The sequence below is a fragment of the Rattus norvegicus genome, chromosome 10 (assembly GCF_021556685.1).
Source record: "Rattus norvegicus strain SHRSP/BbbUtx chromosome 10, alternate assembly SHRSP_T2T, whole genome shotgun sequence".
Classification (NCBI taxonomy): Eukaryota; Metazoa; Chordata; class Mammalia; order Rodentia; family Muridae; genus Rattus; species Rattus norvegicus.
Window position 1 is genome coordinate 33,444,772 of NC_141543.1, and position 15,936 is coordinate 33,460,707.

The following is a 15,936-nucleotide window of genomic DNA, read 5'->3' on the forward strand; positions in this document are numbered from 1 at the left end:
CCAGCCATTTGCCTACGAATTTCATAAAGTTGTTGTTTTTGATAGCTGAGTAATATTCCATTGTGTAGATGTACCACATTTTCTGTATCCATTCCTCTGTTGAAGGGCATCTGGGTTCTTTCCAGCTTCTGGCTATTATAAATAAGGCTGCAATGAACATAGTGGAGCACGTGTCTTTTTTATATGTTGGGGCATCTTTTGGGTATATGCCCAAGAGAGGTATAGCTGGATCCTCAGGCAGTTCAATGTCCAATTTTCTGAGGATCCTCCAGACTAATTTCCAGAATAGTTGTACCAGTTTGCAATCCCACCAACAATGGAGGAGTGTTCCTCTTTCTCCACATCCTCGCCAGCATCTGTTGTCCCCTGAGTTTTTGATCTTAGCCATTCTCACTGGTGTGAGGTGAAATCTCAGGGTTGTTTTGATTTGCATTTCCCTTATGACTAAAGATGTTGAACATTTCTTTAGGTGTTTCTCCGCCATTCGGCATTCCTCAGCTGTGAATTCTTTGTTTAGCTCTGAGCCCCATTTTTTAATAGGGTTATTTGTTTCCCTGTGGTCTAACTTCTTGAGTTCTTTGTATATTTTGGATATAAGGCCTCTATCTGTTGTAGGATTGGTAAAGATCTTTTCCCAATCTATTGGTTGCCGTTTTGTCCTAACCACAGTGTCCTTTGCCTTACAGAAGCTTTGCAGTTTTATGAGATCCCATTTGTCAATTCTTGATCTTAGAGCATAAGCCATTGGTGTTTTGTTCAGGAAATTTTTTCCAGTGCCCATGTGTTCCAGATGCTTCCCTAGTTTTTCTTCTATTAGTTTGAGTGTGTCTGCTTTGATGTGGAGGTCCTTGATCCACTTGGACTTAAGCTTTGTACAGGGTGATAAGCATGGATCGATCTGCATTCTTCTACATGTTGCCCTCCAGTTGAACCAGCACCATTTGCTGAAAATGCTATCTTTTTTCCATTTGATGGTTTTGGCTCCTTTGTCAAAAATCAAGTGACCATATATGTGTGGGTTCATTTCTGGGTCTTCAATTCTATTCCATTGGTCTATCTGTCTGTCTCTGTACCAATACCATGCAGTTTTTATCACTATTGCTCTGTAATACTGCTTGAGTTCAGGGATAGTGAACCTTCTTACGTCTATGTTAAGCTTGTCCATTTTTGCCATTGACATTTCTTGTCTAGATGCCTTATAAAGCCATCCATCCAACTCAGGAAGATTCCCTTTACCCTTTTACACTCCCACAAAGCATTATACTTTATCAGCCTGTCACTTTTTAAAAACCCGTCTTCATATTGAAATATTGAAAATACAATAGTTATTCTGGCTTTTTTATAGATCAGTTTTGCTACTTGGCAATTAAACAGAATTACAAAATGTATTTGGATGACTGTCTCCCTCACACCCTCTCTGTTCTCCTTTCCATCCCTATCAAGACCATTCATCACTAGCAGATCCAAGATCTGTGCCTCTGGTATTCATATTGTGCTAACCAGGAACTCTGATTTGACTTTTGGATTAGAACTGTCCATTGAAGCCTCCTGGGGTCATCCAAATGTAAGCAAAATATAATACCTTTTGTTAAACTACAGGACAGCAAAAGCCTGGACAATACTAAATTCTCTGGACTGTCTTAAAGGTTGTTACCACCTTCAGAAATTGTTCCTTTACCTCCTTACTCAAGATATACCCAGGTCTGACTTCAATCTCATTATTGAGGCTAGAACACTGAACAAAATTGATTAGTCCTTATGAAATTTCTTTCTACTAGAGAGGGCTAAAAACACATATTCAAAGAAGGGAGGTGCCAGGAAGTGGAGACACCATGAATGAAACGAGATGAGGTAGAGTAGAGTAGGATGGGAGGACTGGCTTAGGAGTCAGAGATCGCCTCTCTCTGCCTGTCTCTTCTAGAAGGGAAGAAGATGGAGAAAGTGCTTCAGGCAGTGATCAAAGCAACTCAAAAGCCTTGGGACAAGCTTGTCACAGTCAAAAAGGGGAGGTGCTGGAGAAACCAGGCAGGGAGGGAAGGGGGCAGGACCAGGCAAGAACTAAACAGATGCCAGATGATGCAGGACCTCCTACACTGTGCAAGGGGCTGGATTTTAATATACAGCGCCTGGCTTTCAGATTCAGAAGCTAAAGCACAAAGGGGGAGGGGCTTAGTCTGGGTCACCGCAACACTCCATGGTTGAGAACTCATGCATTTTCATTCTGGACAGTTGTTCTGTTTCTTGGATCTGCCACAGCCATCAGTGTCCCTGTCACTCAACTGAGACCTTTGGTGGAAGCTGACATAGCTCTCTACTCTGTACTTTTTTATTTTCACAAATCCTTTCTCTGATGTAGGATGTCTCTCCTAATTACAAGGAGTAGAGTCCAATCATGTAACTATTTTATAAACAAAAGAAAACGCAGGAGTGACTCCAAGCCAGTTAAACCCACATCAGTCTTTTAAACACTGAAATGCTCATGGTTGCTCAGAAACAAGATCTGGTGGGTGGCGTCTGTTGTCTTCTGAGCTGTCTCTGCCACTGCTGCTTCCTTCCTTCCTGCAAGTTTCTGAACTCCTGCTTCTCCAGTTTGATTCACATCTGCTAGAGACTCTATAGCACAAACATTTAAACTAAAAGGAGTTAAGTCAATTGTCTGATGTATCTTTCTCAAGTATTTAAATTCTTGGACAAATGAAGAATTGGTCAGCCCATATATATATATATATATATATATATATATATATATACACACACATATATATATGTATGTATGTATGTATATATATGCATGCATACATGTATATGCACATATATGTACACGTGTATACACATACATATATATGTATGTGTATATGTGTGTATATATGTGTAAATGTACATCAATGTGTGTATATATGTATATGCATACATATATACCTGTGCATATGCATATCACTGTATGTGCGTATGCAGAGATCAGAGGACACCTTTCAAAAGAGGTTTCTCTGTTTCCAATCTATGGGTTCCAGGAATCAAAGTTAGATCATCAGGTATGGAAGCAGTCTTTATCCACTGAGCCATCTTCCCAGCTCATAAAGAACTCACATTGCTACAGAAGGGTACCTTCCTGACAGTCTGGGCTGCAGTGCATCTTAGAGGCCTCAGAGCACTTTGTCCTTCCCCTACCAAAGTCTTTTCCTCATTGCACCCCAGTTCCCTGTATCTCTGTCTGAACCCCAAGAGTTCACAAGCACTCTGAGGTGATTATGTTATCAGGTAGGTCCACCACTACACTTCAGAGCCTTGAACAGTACTTGGCACATAGCAAATATTTGGTTAGTATTTAGTATGCAGAATACTTAATATATGCAGCTTGTAATGGGTTGCCATGTCTTATGATATTATAGTCATGTTACAGTAGTGTCAAAAAAAATACCTTCAGTAGAAGCCATACATAAGTTCACATCTTTTTCTGGGTCAATGACAATTGGTCCTAGACCCTCTCTTGATGCTGGGCAAGCAAGCTGCAGCTTCCAGTTAGCTCATCTGCAATCTCAAAGGGAAATAGCCAGGGCTCACAGTGTACTGAGATGAACTTATTGGAAGCATTTGCAATCTATAAATGCTTTGTTATTATGTCGCTGTATATAGGTGGAGGACAGTCATATTGACTTGAGTTGAAATCAACTTCATTACAATGTAGTGTGATGTGTGGTAAATATTATGGTTGTAACTTAGAGCACTGACCAACAGAATAAGGAAATAATAAGCAATCAATTGAGTTCCAATTTCAGTTCATAATCTCAGCTGAGTGATGAGGATGAATACAGTAAGATTAGCAAAATCATTAAAATAATGAGAACGTTCTCATGCTGGGAGCTGAGAGGTAACCAAGGGCTTTGTCTGCTTCCAAACTCCATGCCTTTCAGATGCCTATGGTTTTCCTGCTGAGAACAGAGTAGGTGCTGCTCAAATGAGGCTGTCCCTAAGGTCCTGTAGTGACGAGATCTCTGTGAGGGAGCAAGTGGGGAACAAAGCCGTCAACAGTGTCAGTTGATATCATTTGGAGGCAGATTAGTATCTCACAAGGAAGCATGGAGATATGTGGAGTCTAAGCATGAAATTAAGTCTGGGTCCATGTTTTTCCACTTGCTAGTTCAATGGTTATTAGGAAAGCGGCTACTCGTTAAGACATACAAATAATCTTCATTACCTTGTGTGAGGATTTCACTGTTGCAATAGGAAGATCTCTACAGCACCCACAGTAGGACATCCGGAAGGAAAAGTCTAGAGACAGTCAAGCTAGGAGTACAACTGAAAAATGAGCATTCTTTGGTTGCTGTAACTTCTTTTGTGTGTAAAAAGCTAAAACTCACAATCGGATGAACCAGAAATGACTGCAGATTCTGGCTCGGCTAATGCATTTGCCAGGGTCATTGACTCAAAGTATAGAGCAGACAGATTCCAAATTTTAAGAGAATGGCTTGCTCCTCCCTGTGTGCAGTATGGACTGGGAGGTCAGGATCTAACCTATACCCCAACATCTCCAAAAAAGAGTAAAGGAGGGGGAAAATACATCATTTGTTTGGCTCATTTAGTCTCTCTGTGGTCCTATCTGGACCGCTCCTTTCATTACTGGTTGCAGGCCCTATCTAAATATACGGGAGCTTGTGGAAGGAATTAAGTAGCACACAGTGAGCTACCAGTTACAGAGCATTAGAGAGATTGCATCACCCCTTACCTCAGTTTTCTTGATTTTAAACTGAGATCAGTAGTTCTTACTACAAGAACCTTTGCCAGAATGACACCAAATCATGCGTGGGAGGAATGAGCACATTTACTGGAAGGTAGAACCTAGCTAGTATCATTGCTGTTATGAAGACTAATCAATGTCTGGCAGGTTCCTTGGCTATGGGCAACTGAAATGAGTTTTAACGTAACTTCAGAAAATGATGAAGTTTATTGGAAAGATGTGAGGAAACTTATGGAATAGAAGTGAAGAACAAATGCTTTCATTGTGAAGGAGCCCAAACTGGGTCTCCATGGCAGAAATTTCAGGAAGTGACTTCATGTGGGGCCTTTGGCAGGCTAAGGGCTTGGCCTTCCTTTTGCCTTCTAGAAAACTCCATTAAAGGGAAGGGAAGTTCTTGTAAAGGAAATTTGGGTAGTATTGCTAGAATAAAAGAGGGTAGACCTTATGTGGTCACCAACTATCCATTTCCTCTCTTATTTAGAAATGAGTCACATGCAAACCAAACAAGACCCAATTGTACTGGCTTTATGGGAGTAATTAACTGATGTGATAAGCCCGTGATGCCCTCAGGGCCATGTGTTATAGCCTTCCTCTTTCCATCCTTAGCACGCTAGTCTCTCATCCCTGTACTAAACTGCTTTTCTCAGAAGTCTTATGGGACACAGTCTTTCACGTCATAACTGAGTGCCCAGATCCACAAGAAGGGAAGTGGCTTGCCTAGCTATTAATTGAGCTGAATCTCCAATTTAAAGCTGAGCTATTCCACTAGATCTCTTACCAATGGCTGAACATAAAGTGATACAAATTTAGTATCTCTTACTCAAAATGATTTGACACCCAAAGTTTTCTGGATTTGGAGTATGTGGAGGTTTGAATATGCTTGGCCCACAGGAAGTGGTACTGTTAGGAGGTGTGGCCTTGGAGGAGGTATGTCACTGTAGGGGTGGGCTTTGGATGTCTCCTCCTATGCTAAGGCTCAACCCTTTGAAAAAGATAGCTTCCTTCTAGCTGCCTGAGGATCCCAGTCTCCCCTGATTGCCTTCAGATCAAAATGTAGAACTCTCAACTCCTTCCCCAGAACCACGTCTGCATGCAGGTTGCCATGTTTCCTGCTATGATGATAATGGATGTTTACTCTGAAACTGTAAGTCAGCCCCAGTTAAATGTTTGTCCTGGTCACAGTGTATCTTATAGCAATGGAAACCCTAATTAAGACACGGTATTTGCATATATGTAGTAAAATACACTAAAGATAGGATTTGAGTCTAAATGTGAAAGCATATCCCAAATCAACTACTCCCCAGTAATGTACAAAGTAGATATTAAATCCACTTCTACTAGATAGGTAAGAGTATGACTCACAAAGAGATCAAGTGTTTACCTACCTAGGAAATGGAAGCAGTTCAGTCTGACTTCAAAGACTTTACCCTTACCATCATTGGACTTATTCGAGAATTCTGAAGTTTTCTTAGCTTTAGGTGCTTGGCTCACCAGACCTGCTCTCTGCATAATGGAAGCTCAAAGGGAACAGGACATTGTGTTTCTGTTCAGTTCCTTATGTGCTGTTGAAGGGAAAAGCCAAGCTGAAATCTTGTCAAGCCTGTGACAGAGACTCCTAAAGGATGATGATTGCGCTACAATGCCCCGAGTGGAAAAACACATTAAGAGTAGACTGGGGCATCTGAAGTATTTCACTTTTGGTGGCTCATCAAATGGTTAGAAAGTCAGCATTTTGTGTAATAGGAAAGAACAGATTTAAGTTATCAATTGGTTTCCATTTACTAAGGGGTATGCTCTGTGTCCCTGGACCCCTGATAGTTGTGAAGGCTATTCCTACAACAAACAATATCTCTATTTGACCTATGAGAGTTGGATACCAAAACCCTGTCCTCCAACCACAATGGATGGCAAGGTAGGACCACATCCAGCATATCTTTAAGCTCTCATATCAGCCATCTTCTCGGGCTCACCACAAGGAGCATGATAACAGATCTAGCAAGTTAGGAGAGTTCGGTGCAGTATACCAGATTCTAGTCTTGCATTTGACTCAATAAGCTCCAGATGACTGGACAAGCTGGACTTTCCGAACCTCAGATTCTTTGTCTATAAGATAGAAGGGCAGACTGGTCTTTAAAACCATTTATACTTTATTCTACCACAGGACTAATGAGAAGTCCTCTCAATATGGTTGTTAAGAGTTGGAGCCGGATGTAGATCTCTCCTGAGAGACACAGCCAGAATACAGCAAACACAGAGGCGTATGCCAGCAGCAAACCACTGAACTGAGAATAGGACCCCCGTTGAAGAAATCAGAGAAAGAACTGGAAGAGCTTGAAGGGGCTCGAGACCCCATATTTACAACAATGCCAAGCAACCAGAGCTTCCAGGGACTAAGCCACTACCTAAAGACTATACATGGACTGACCCTGGACTCTGACCTCACAGGTAGCAATGAATATCCTAGTAAGAGCACCAGTGGAAGGGGAAGCCCTGGGTCCTGCTAAGACTGAACCCCCAGTGAACTAGATTGTTGGGGGGAGGTCGGCAAGGGGGGAAGGATGGGGAGGGGAACACCCATAAAGAAGGAAAGGGGGGAGGGGGACGTTTGCCCGGAAACTGGGAAAGGGAATAACACTCGAAATGTATATAAGAAATACTCAAGTTAATAAAAAAAAAGAGTTACTATTAATATTAGGTATGGCAAAGTAGTTTTTCCAACACATCTGCAAAATCAATTACTACTGTTCATGTGCACTCACAGAATCAATTTACACACACCCATTCAAATAGAAGTAGGCTCCTGTGTACTTTGCTGTACACAAAGTGTCCCCATGCTTAATTGCTGATGACAGATTCCTGAAGCCCCTATATGAGTCCCTTCCATATGGGACCCTTTCGACATAAGACTTTGTATCATTTCTCTATCATCATGTCTCTGCTGTTTCATTGCCCTTTCTGTCTCTCAGAATGTACCAAACTATCAAGTTACATTTTTTGAATGTGTTAGATCATCTAATAGGTCCCATGGGTGAAATACAGTAGAGAGAACAAGTGATTCTATCAAGTACACCATAGCTGTTTAGTGGAGGAAAATGTCAAAATTATTTATCATCTTCAGTCCTTGTATAGATACTTCTTGTTTTCTATCATAAGCTGAATCCCTTTCTCCCAACCCTGTATCAACCAATTTTTAACTATGCGTTATTTAACTCTTCAAATGTCCAATGCTTCTCTATTTTCATGGACTATTAACATCTGCCCTAGCTTTACCCACACATTTGCCAAAAGCTCTTCTTGTTGAGTGTGTGACAGTAAGAGTATCACTGGGGACCCTGAGGTCAAGAGCAAAAAAAAATTTTCTATAAGGTCACATAGAAAATCTATTCCAAGAATAACCTGAGGTTTTAACAATGAAATGAGACTCAAAAATTGCCCTCGTTTTTTCCCCTTAAACAATTGTTCAAAACTTCATCTCATATTTAAAAGGACAAATGGCTTCTATAAGAGTACCATCTAGTTTTTCAATCTCACAATGTAAATGGGAACGTGTCTATTTTTAGTTCCATAATTAAACCTTTTTGTATACCTGTATAATTTCTTACACACTTCACTCTCTCAGAAATCAGTAGAAGCAGGTGCATCTTGGAGATTACCCAAATGATACTGACTAAGATCTTGGTTCTCTTACCAGCTGCATGGCCTTGGGCAAGTTCACATTTATCTGAAGAGATTCTTCATCATCAAAATGTGGGGAAACAAAGAGATATTTCCTCTGGCTATGAGGTTAAATGATGTGGAATTCATGCAGCACAATGCTTAGGAGATAATGGGAGCTCCTTAACCTATTGTATAAATCAAGTTCAACTATTTGTCGATTTTCCCAGTGTGTAGAAGGTTCTGTTGGGAAAGGAAGAAATGACTGACCCATTTGTTCCTGGAGCAAATATTTGAATAATTGCCATGAATTTCCTTTTTTCTTAATTTTTTTAAATTTATTTACATTTCAAATGTTATCCCTTTTCCTAGTTTCCTAGCCATAAACCCCCTATCCTACACTTCCTTCTTCTACATCTATGTGGGTGTTCCCCCAACAATCCACCCACCTCTTCCCACCTCCCTGCCCTACACTGGGGACTCGAGCCTTGGCAAGACCAAGGGCATCTCCTTCCCTTGGTGCCTAACAAGGCCATCCTCTGCTACATATGCAGCTGAAGCCATGGATCTGTCCCTGTGAACTCTTTGGATGGTTTACTCCCTGGGAGCTCTGGTTGGTTGGCATTGTTCTTAAGGGGTTACAAACCCCTTCAGCTCATTCAATCCTTTCTTTAACTCCTCCATTGGGGTCCCCATTCTCAGTTCGATGGTTGGCTGCAAGCATCTGCCTCTGTATTTGTCATGCTCTGGCAGAGCCTCTCAGGAGACAGCTCTATCAGGCTCCTGTCAGCATGCACTTCTTGACATCAGCAATAGTGACTTGGTTTGGTGGCTGGACGGTCTTTCCTTCAGTCTCTGCTCCAAACTTTGTCTCCCTATTTCCTCCTGTGAATATTTTTGTTCCCTCTTCTAATGAGGACTGAAGCATCCATACTTTGGTTGTCCTTATTCTTGAGTTTCATGTGGTCTGTGGGTTATATCTTGGGTAATCCAAGCTTTAATGCTAATGTTTACTTATCAGTGAATACATACCGTGTGTGTGTGTGTGTGTGTGTGTGTGTGTGTGTGTGTTTGAGTTAACTCACTCCAGATATTTTCTAGTTCCATCCATTTGCCTAGAAATTTCATGAAGTGATTGTTTTGAATAGCTGAGTACTACTCCATTGTGTAAATGAACCACATTTTCTGTATCCATTCCTCTGTTGAGGGACATCTGGGTTCTTTCCAGCTTCTGGCTATTATAATTAAGGCTGCTATGAACAGAGTGGAACATGTGTCCTTGTTATATACCATGAACTTCCTATTCAAGTCTCCAAACCCAAAATTCCCACTCTCAGCCAAAATATCATGTCTTCAGATAGGTCGTTCATAGCCACTATAGAAACACTGATCTCAGCTTGTGTGCTTTCTTCATGGGACTGTTCACAACTCAGCCAGTTTTGTATGATTACACATTTACTTGTTGACCAGAGAGGTCTAGACTTTGATTATATTCTCATTATAAGTCCCTAGCATTCAACCCAACATTGAACGAAACAGAATTTTTAAAAATTTCTTTTATTTTTTAATTGTGTGTGTGTGTGTGTGTGTGTGTGTGTGTGTGAGAGAGAGAGAGAGAGAGAGAGAGAGAGAGAGAGAACTTTCATGTGTGCAGGTATTTGCAGAAACCAGATGATTCCCAGGAGATGTTACAGAAAGCTGTAAGCAGCCAAAAGTGGTGTCAGGAACTGAACTTTGGTTTTCTACAGGACCAGTAAGCATTTTTAACTACTGAGCCATCTCTTCATCCCACAAATCAGACATTTCAACTGTAGATACAGTTCATTTCTGGGTACTTCTTGAGAAAGAAAGCAAAACTTCGCATGAACTGATTCACAATCAAATGCATGAGTGTAAGGATTGCTAAGTGAGAGTTGTAAAACTACCCTTTCTAATCACATATTACTGAGCTAAATGTAAGTGCCTACCAAGCATAGAAGAGGAAGGGATGAAATGACAGGAGGTGAAAGGCATGAGGGCCACATGGTAGAAGTTAGTACTTGAGTGACACGAACATTTGCAAAGCACTCCTAGAGCAGTGCTTCTCTGTTTTTGTTTAGAGTAACTCTTTTAAAAAGAGCCCCCATTCTGAACCGAATGCCAAGGTTACTAACAAACATGCTATGGTTTGCACCACCAATTTTTCCCTGCCATTAGAACGCCCACAGTTATGTTCCTCTCATTGGAAGGAAGAGATGTCACTCACTATTTGGAACCAAGTTTGTAAGAAAAAAAGACAGAGGGGAGGGTCTTCTTTTATCTTTTATCTTTCTCCCCTGAAAGGTGGAAATCTTTCAGAGATCATTTCTGGACCATTTTCAATGACATGAGCAATATGTGTTCATCCATGAGTAATGTCTGAAAAAAATAAATAAACCAAAAAGAAAGTAAAATTTCCCATGCTGTGATTATAACATTGATATTTGGTGTGTATGTTTCTACTTCATGGTACATGTTTGCATGGATATGAAAGTATATAATTATTAAAATGTATTCTTAACAGTGTACACTAAATATTTTTCATGCCAAATAACAAATTTCTACCACATTATATTTATAAACACATAATATTAAATCTAGTGGTGATAACACATGCGTAAATATACATACATAAATATACACATGGAAAGTGGGGAAATAAGAAGAAACATTGCAAAAACTATTTCAAAAGAGGTATATGGGACTGAAGCATTGAGACAGATGAACAACAGGTCCAAATCCTCATACTGCATAGATAAGAGACACGATACCAGCCACAACCCTGTTGCAGAGTCATTTTGCTCTTCTGTCAAATGTGAATAATCATGATCATAGTTTCCCATGTTGGTATTAGGGATGAAACAGTCTAATTAAAACTTTTAAAGCCAACCTGGTCTCCATAGTGAGTTCCAGGCCATCCAGTGCTAACATCATGAGACCCTGTGTCAACCATAAAATAAAACAGGGAGTGTTTATGTCCTCACAGCATTCAAGTAACACTTACCAAATAATGTTAGTAGTGTATTTATGATAGAATTAAGCCAGGTAGAGCAGAGGAAGCTTGAACAAAGGAAGAAAAGAAAGAACAGGGCTTATGGCATTTAGGGATTGCTTGTCCCTAGAATGAGAGACTTACATAGTCTCTAGAAGGCTGAGGTAGGGATGGAGGGCTTAGGAGAGGTGATGCTACTGACTTTCTGGAAAGTCCTGATTTTACCCAAAGCTGTGGATCTGTGGATTGTTACAGCGAATCAACAAAGGGCTATAACAATCATCAGAGAGTAACTATTCCTGATTGGACTAGAAAGCTTGTTTGAGTAGAGAACCTAGTGTGGACAGGATCATTGGTCTCTGGCCTCCAAATCAGGGAGCCCTCTTGAGACTTTGAGGAAATGACCTCACAAGTTCCTCTTCCAGAATTGCCAGGGAAGAAAATGAGGTTCGTTATTATCTCCACCTATAGAAACTTGGATGCTGAGAGCACCAGCTAGAGAAACCTATGATTTGCAATTTTTTTCTGTTGTTGATTTCATCACATTGTTTAGGTTCTAGCAGCTGTATTGAGGTAGAACTGCCATATAATAAACTATACATATTGAGAAGATGATATTCAAGTTTATGCATATACAATGAACTAGAGCCAAGATCATGGAATAGTAATCACCCCTCCACTGTTCTTTTGTACACTTTTAATTAAATTTTAACTCCATCCTACTATTCTCCTTTTGAAATGGTTGTATTATTCAGCCATTTCACACATTTCAATGAAGGTTAGAGACCTTGATTTTATTTCCTTCATGAACTGCTTTTTCTGGAAGGAAGATCTTATAATAATTTTCACCATATCTTACTAAAGATTTTGGTGCCCTCTTGCTCCAATACCAGTCAACTTCTATAAAGGTGGGTGCATCTCTTTTTTTTTTTTTTTGGCGTTTTTAAATGTATCTGTGGGTATGCATGCCACAGCGTAAGTGTGGAGTTCAGAGGACAGAAGATAGAGGACATCTTACAAAAGTTGATTGTCTTCTTCAATCGTGTGGGTTGCAGAGATTTAACTCAGGCTATCAGGGTTGACAGAGACCTCTACCCACTGAGCCATCTTTCTGTCCTCACACAACTGTGTCTTTTCATATGCCTTACTGCAGATTCTGAGTGTTTTACTTGTAAGTAAAATTTTATAAGAATGTAACCCAGGGAGTCTCATCATCAGTGCATGTATTTACAGCTGTCATATATTCTGCTAAACTTATCTTTGAGTCAGCATGCAATGACCTTTGCCTCTTAATCGTTTTTCAATTTTATTAGCTCTTTGAGAGTTTCATATGATGTGTTTTTCTCATATTTGGTCCTTCATCAATTCCCAGATCCATCCCTCTTCCCTACCTACATATCTTCATGTTCTTTATTTTTTTTAAACCCAATAAGACTAATTTGTGATACCCACATACTTTTTGCATGTGTTAGCCTTCTACTACAGAGTGGTCAACTTACCAGGGGCTGCGTTCCTAGAGAAAACTCTCTTCCTCTCCTAGTGGCTAACAATAGACAGTAGTTCTGAGTTTGTGGGACTGTATGCCTAGCTCCTCTCTCAATGCTAGGATTGTGTCAGTTTGGGGCTTGCACAGATTTTGTGGGTGCTGTCACAGCTGTTGTGAGTTTCGATGTGTATCTGTTCTGCTCTACCTGGAATTTCAGGTTATGTCTATGTCTGGCTCTTAAATTCTTTCTGACCCCTCTTCTGCAATGATCCCTGAACTCTGTCTTATAGCCTTTTATTTAAAGCTGTCCTTATAGGAAAAATGCATAGCTGATTGTTCTGACTATTGGTTTTCATTTCCAATAATTTATCCTCTCTTAATTCTTCACTTTTAGCCTATGTGAACTTTTAGCAGAAAGTAGAAGTTTTTTTGTAGGCAATATAGAGTTGACTCTCTTTGATTTATCTATTTGGACCATCTATTAATTTATTTGTTTGATTAATTTTTGTTGATTTTTAGATAACCTCATTTAGGGCTCTAAAAGGTAAAGTACTAATAACACAAGAATATACCACCAAGCCCAGCTTAATCTATGCCTTTGATTAACAAATTTAATCCGTATTTATTAACAAGGATGAACTTTGTCCTATCATTTAATTTATATGATGTCGTGTTTTATTTACACATCATCATTCTTGTGATTTGATGGTTTTCCATTGTGTTGTTTTGATTCCCTTCTCTTTCTCCTCCATGTGTCTGTTCTTCTAGTATATTTTGTATGTTAATATTTCCATAGTACCATTGTCCTTTTTAATTCTAGGGTAGGTCTCCTGAGAACTATTATGGTAGGAAACAATGGCCTACCCTGCCCACTAATAGAAACTTTTTGGCATTGTATCATATCTTTTAATTTTCCCATGGAATTAGAAATAAGACAATTGGAAAGGACCTGGTTTAATTAGCTAGACAACCAAGATTTCTCTCAGAGGTTCTGTGCAAAGAGAAAAATACCTCACAAAGTTCCTAGTTTAGAAAGTAAACCAAACTGCACCACAATAAAGGGGCCAAGAGGGGGAATTGTTTATGAAAGGAAAAAAAACCAAGCAGAGTAAGAAAGTTGTACTTTCATACTTCACTGTAACACACAGAGAATGGTGCATGTCTGAATACAGGCAGATAATTAAACTAAAGACATTTTCACTCTTAAGCTCCAAATCCTGGAGAAGTCTGGGGAATGATATGCTGGGACTGGTCACCAGAAGGGGTTAAGGAGTTGAGGCAGTAGAGAAATGAGTGTCTCACAGTATTATATTAACAGCAAGACTAGAGTCATGAAAGAGAAGGCTAAGAATGCAGCTAGAGTAGAAACAAAGGCATTCACATTAATTCATGAGGACAGTCTAAAGAATTTGAGGTTTATTCTCATTGTAAAAAGAATGGGTAACTTTAAACACAATTTGATATTAAAGATTTCTAGCATCAAAGACACATAAATGAAGAAAATACCAGTTTTCTAGCTAAAATAATTATGGCTCTAAAATTATCCTCTATCCTATGGTACCTTTCCTTGGATGGAAATATGAACTCCTTTATATAAAGAGTACATTTATTAAAGGTCTACCAGGATCCAAGATCTACTAAATATGTCCTATTTCTATTTTTCAAATCATTAACATTAACTCAGAGGTTAAATAACTTCCCCAAATGTATACAATTTTGGAGTAGACAAAGTAAACTAATAAGGCCAGAGAAAATATCTCTATCAAAAATTTCTCTATAACATTTTGCTATAAGAGTATGTTCAAAACCTGTTTTCTAACCTCCATAAATAATTTCAGCTTTTACAAGGAAAATAGGTCATTTTATGGAAGGAGAAGGTAATGGAGAAAATAATTGGAGATAAAGGCCATGTGCTAATGGAATTCTAGGGCCAGTGACAGAGTGCCCATAATGGTTACCCAGATATTACTACTCCACCTAACCGAGGAACATAAGCCTGCTATAGATATCTGACCCTGATTACCACAGAATCTTAGAAACAAAAACTAAGATTCAGCTAGCACAAGGACAGAGCTATCTAATCATACATAAAAGACCTTCAGAGTTAAAATTGGGATGATAATTTGACCCAGAAATTCCTTAATTCCACTTCTTCAGGTATGCTCAAAAGATCTGAAAAGTAACACTCAAAGGGCAAATAAAATTGTAAATGAAGGGCCCTAGTGAGTCCATTAATAATCAGGGAAAGGTAGATAAAAGCAACCCTACATGACCATGAAATGATGGCCGAATAACTTTGTGCATCTATTTAAAAAACAAAACAACGCCACCAAAAAGGACAGGAATTTTTGATACAAGATGTAATGCAAAGAATCCACAAAAACATCATTAATGAAAAAGTCAGGTATGTCGTACACGGAAGATTCCACTTATATGCAAATGCAGTTCAGCCAAGCCGAAAGAGACAGGAAACCCAGCGAGCTGTTGCTAGGGCCCAGGGCAGGTTGTGGTAGTGAGTGATTGCTTGTTGGCCTGGCATTTTTCCCTTTGGGATGATAAAAACCCTGGGATGGTATTAAACAGTTGGCCACATGTTGTGAATATGCAAATACCACCGTACAATTTTAAATGATTAATTTTATGCTGTATGAATTTTACAAATTTCACTGCCAGCATGAAAAGCACCCAGTCCCTGGGTGGAGGAAGAAAATCTTAATGTTTATAAAGATAATATTCATCTCTCTCTCTCCCCTCTCACCCTCCATTTCTTCTCTCCCCTCTCTCCCTATATCTCCCCTCTCCCCTCTCTCTCTATACAAGATAGGACCAGAAATGACAGGATTCTGGTTTGTTTGGTTTTTTTGATAGTTTCATGCATTTACAGTGTGAACTTCAGTTCCTTTCACCCCAATCACACTCTACCATGCTCCTCCTCCTAACACTGGAGTCTACATCCCAGCAAATCTCTTCTTCCATGGCACTTTTTCTGTACAATCCACCGAGCTTAATTCATTTCTTACCTGATCATGGATGGGAGGTTATTAGGTAGAG

At 39.6% G+C, this 15,936-nt stretch overlaps 1 protein-coding gene across 6 annotated transcripts in view; it reads left to right on the plus strand.

Annotated features, from left to right (window-relative positions):
• Positions 1 to 15,936, plus strand: part of Atp10b (ATPase phospholipid transporting 10B) — a 330,892-nt gene that overhangs the window by 18,206 nt on the left and 296,750 nt on the right. For 2 of the 6 annotated variants that reach the window (XM_087571592.1, XM_087571588.1), the window contains exon 2: positions 6,897 to 7,180. The exons of the other annotated variants lie outside the window; for them this stretch is intronic. The gene's annotated coding sequence lies outside the window, so the exon portion shown is untranslated. The remainder of the gene's footprint in view (positions 1 to 6,896; positions 7,181 to 15,936) is intronic. 6 annotated transcript variants of the gene reach the window in all.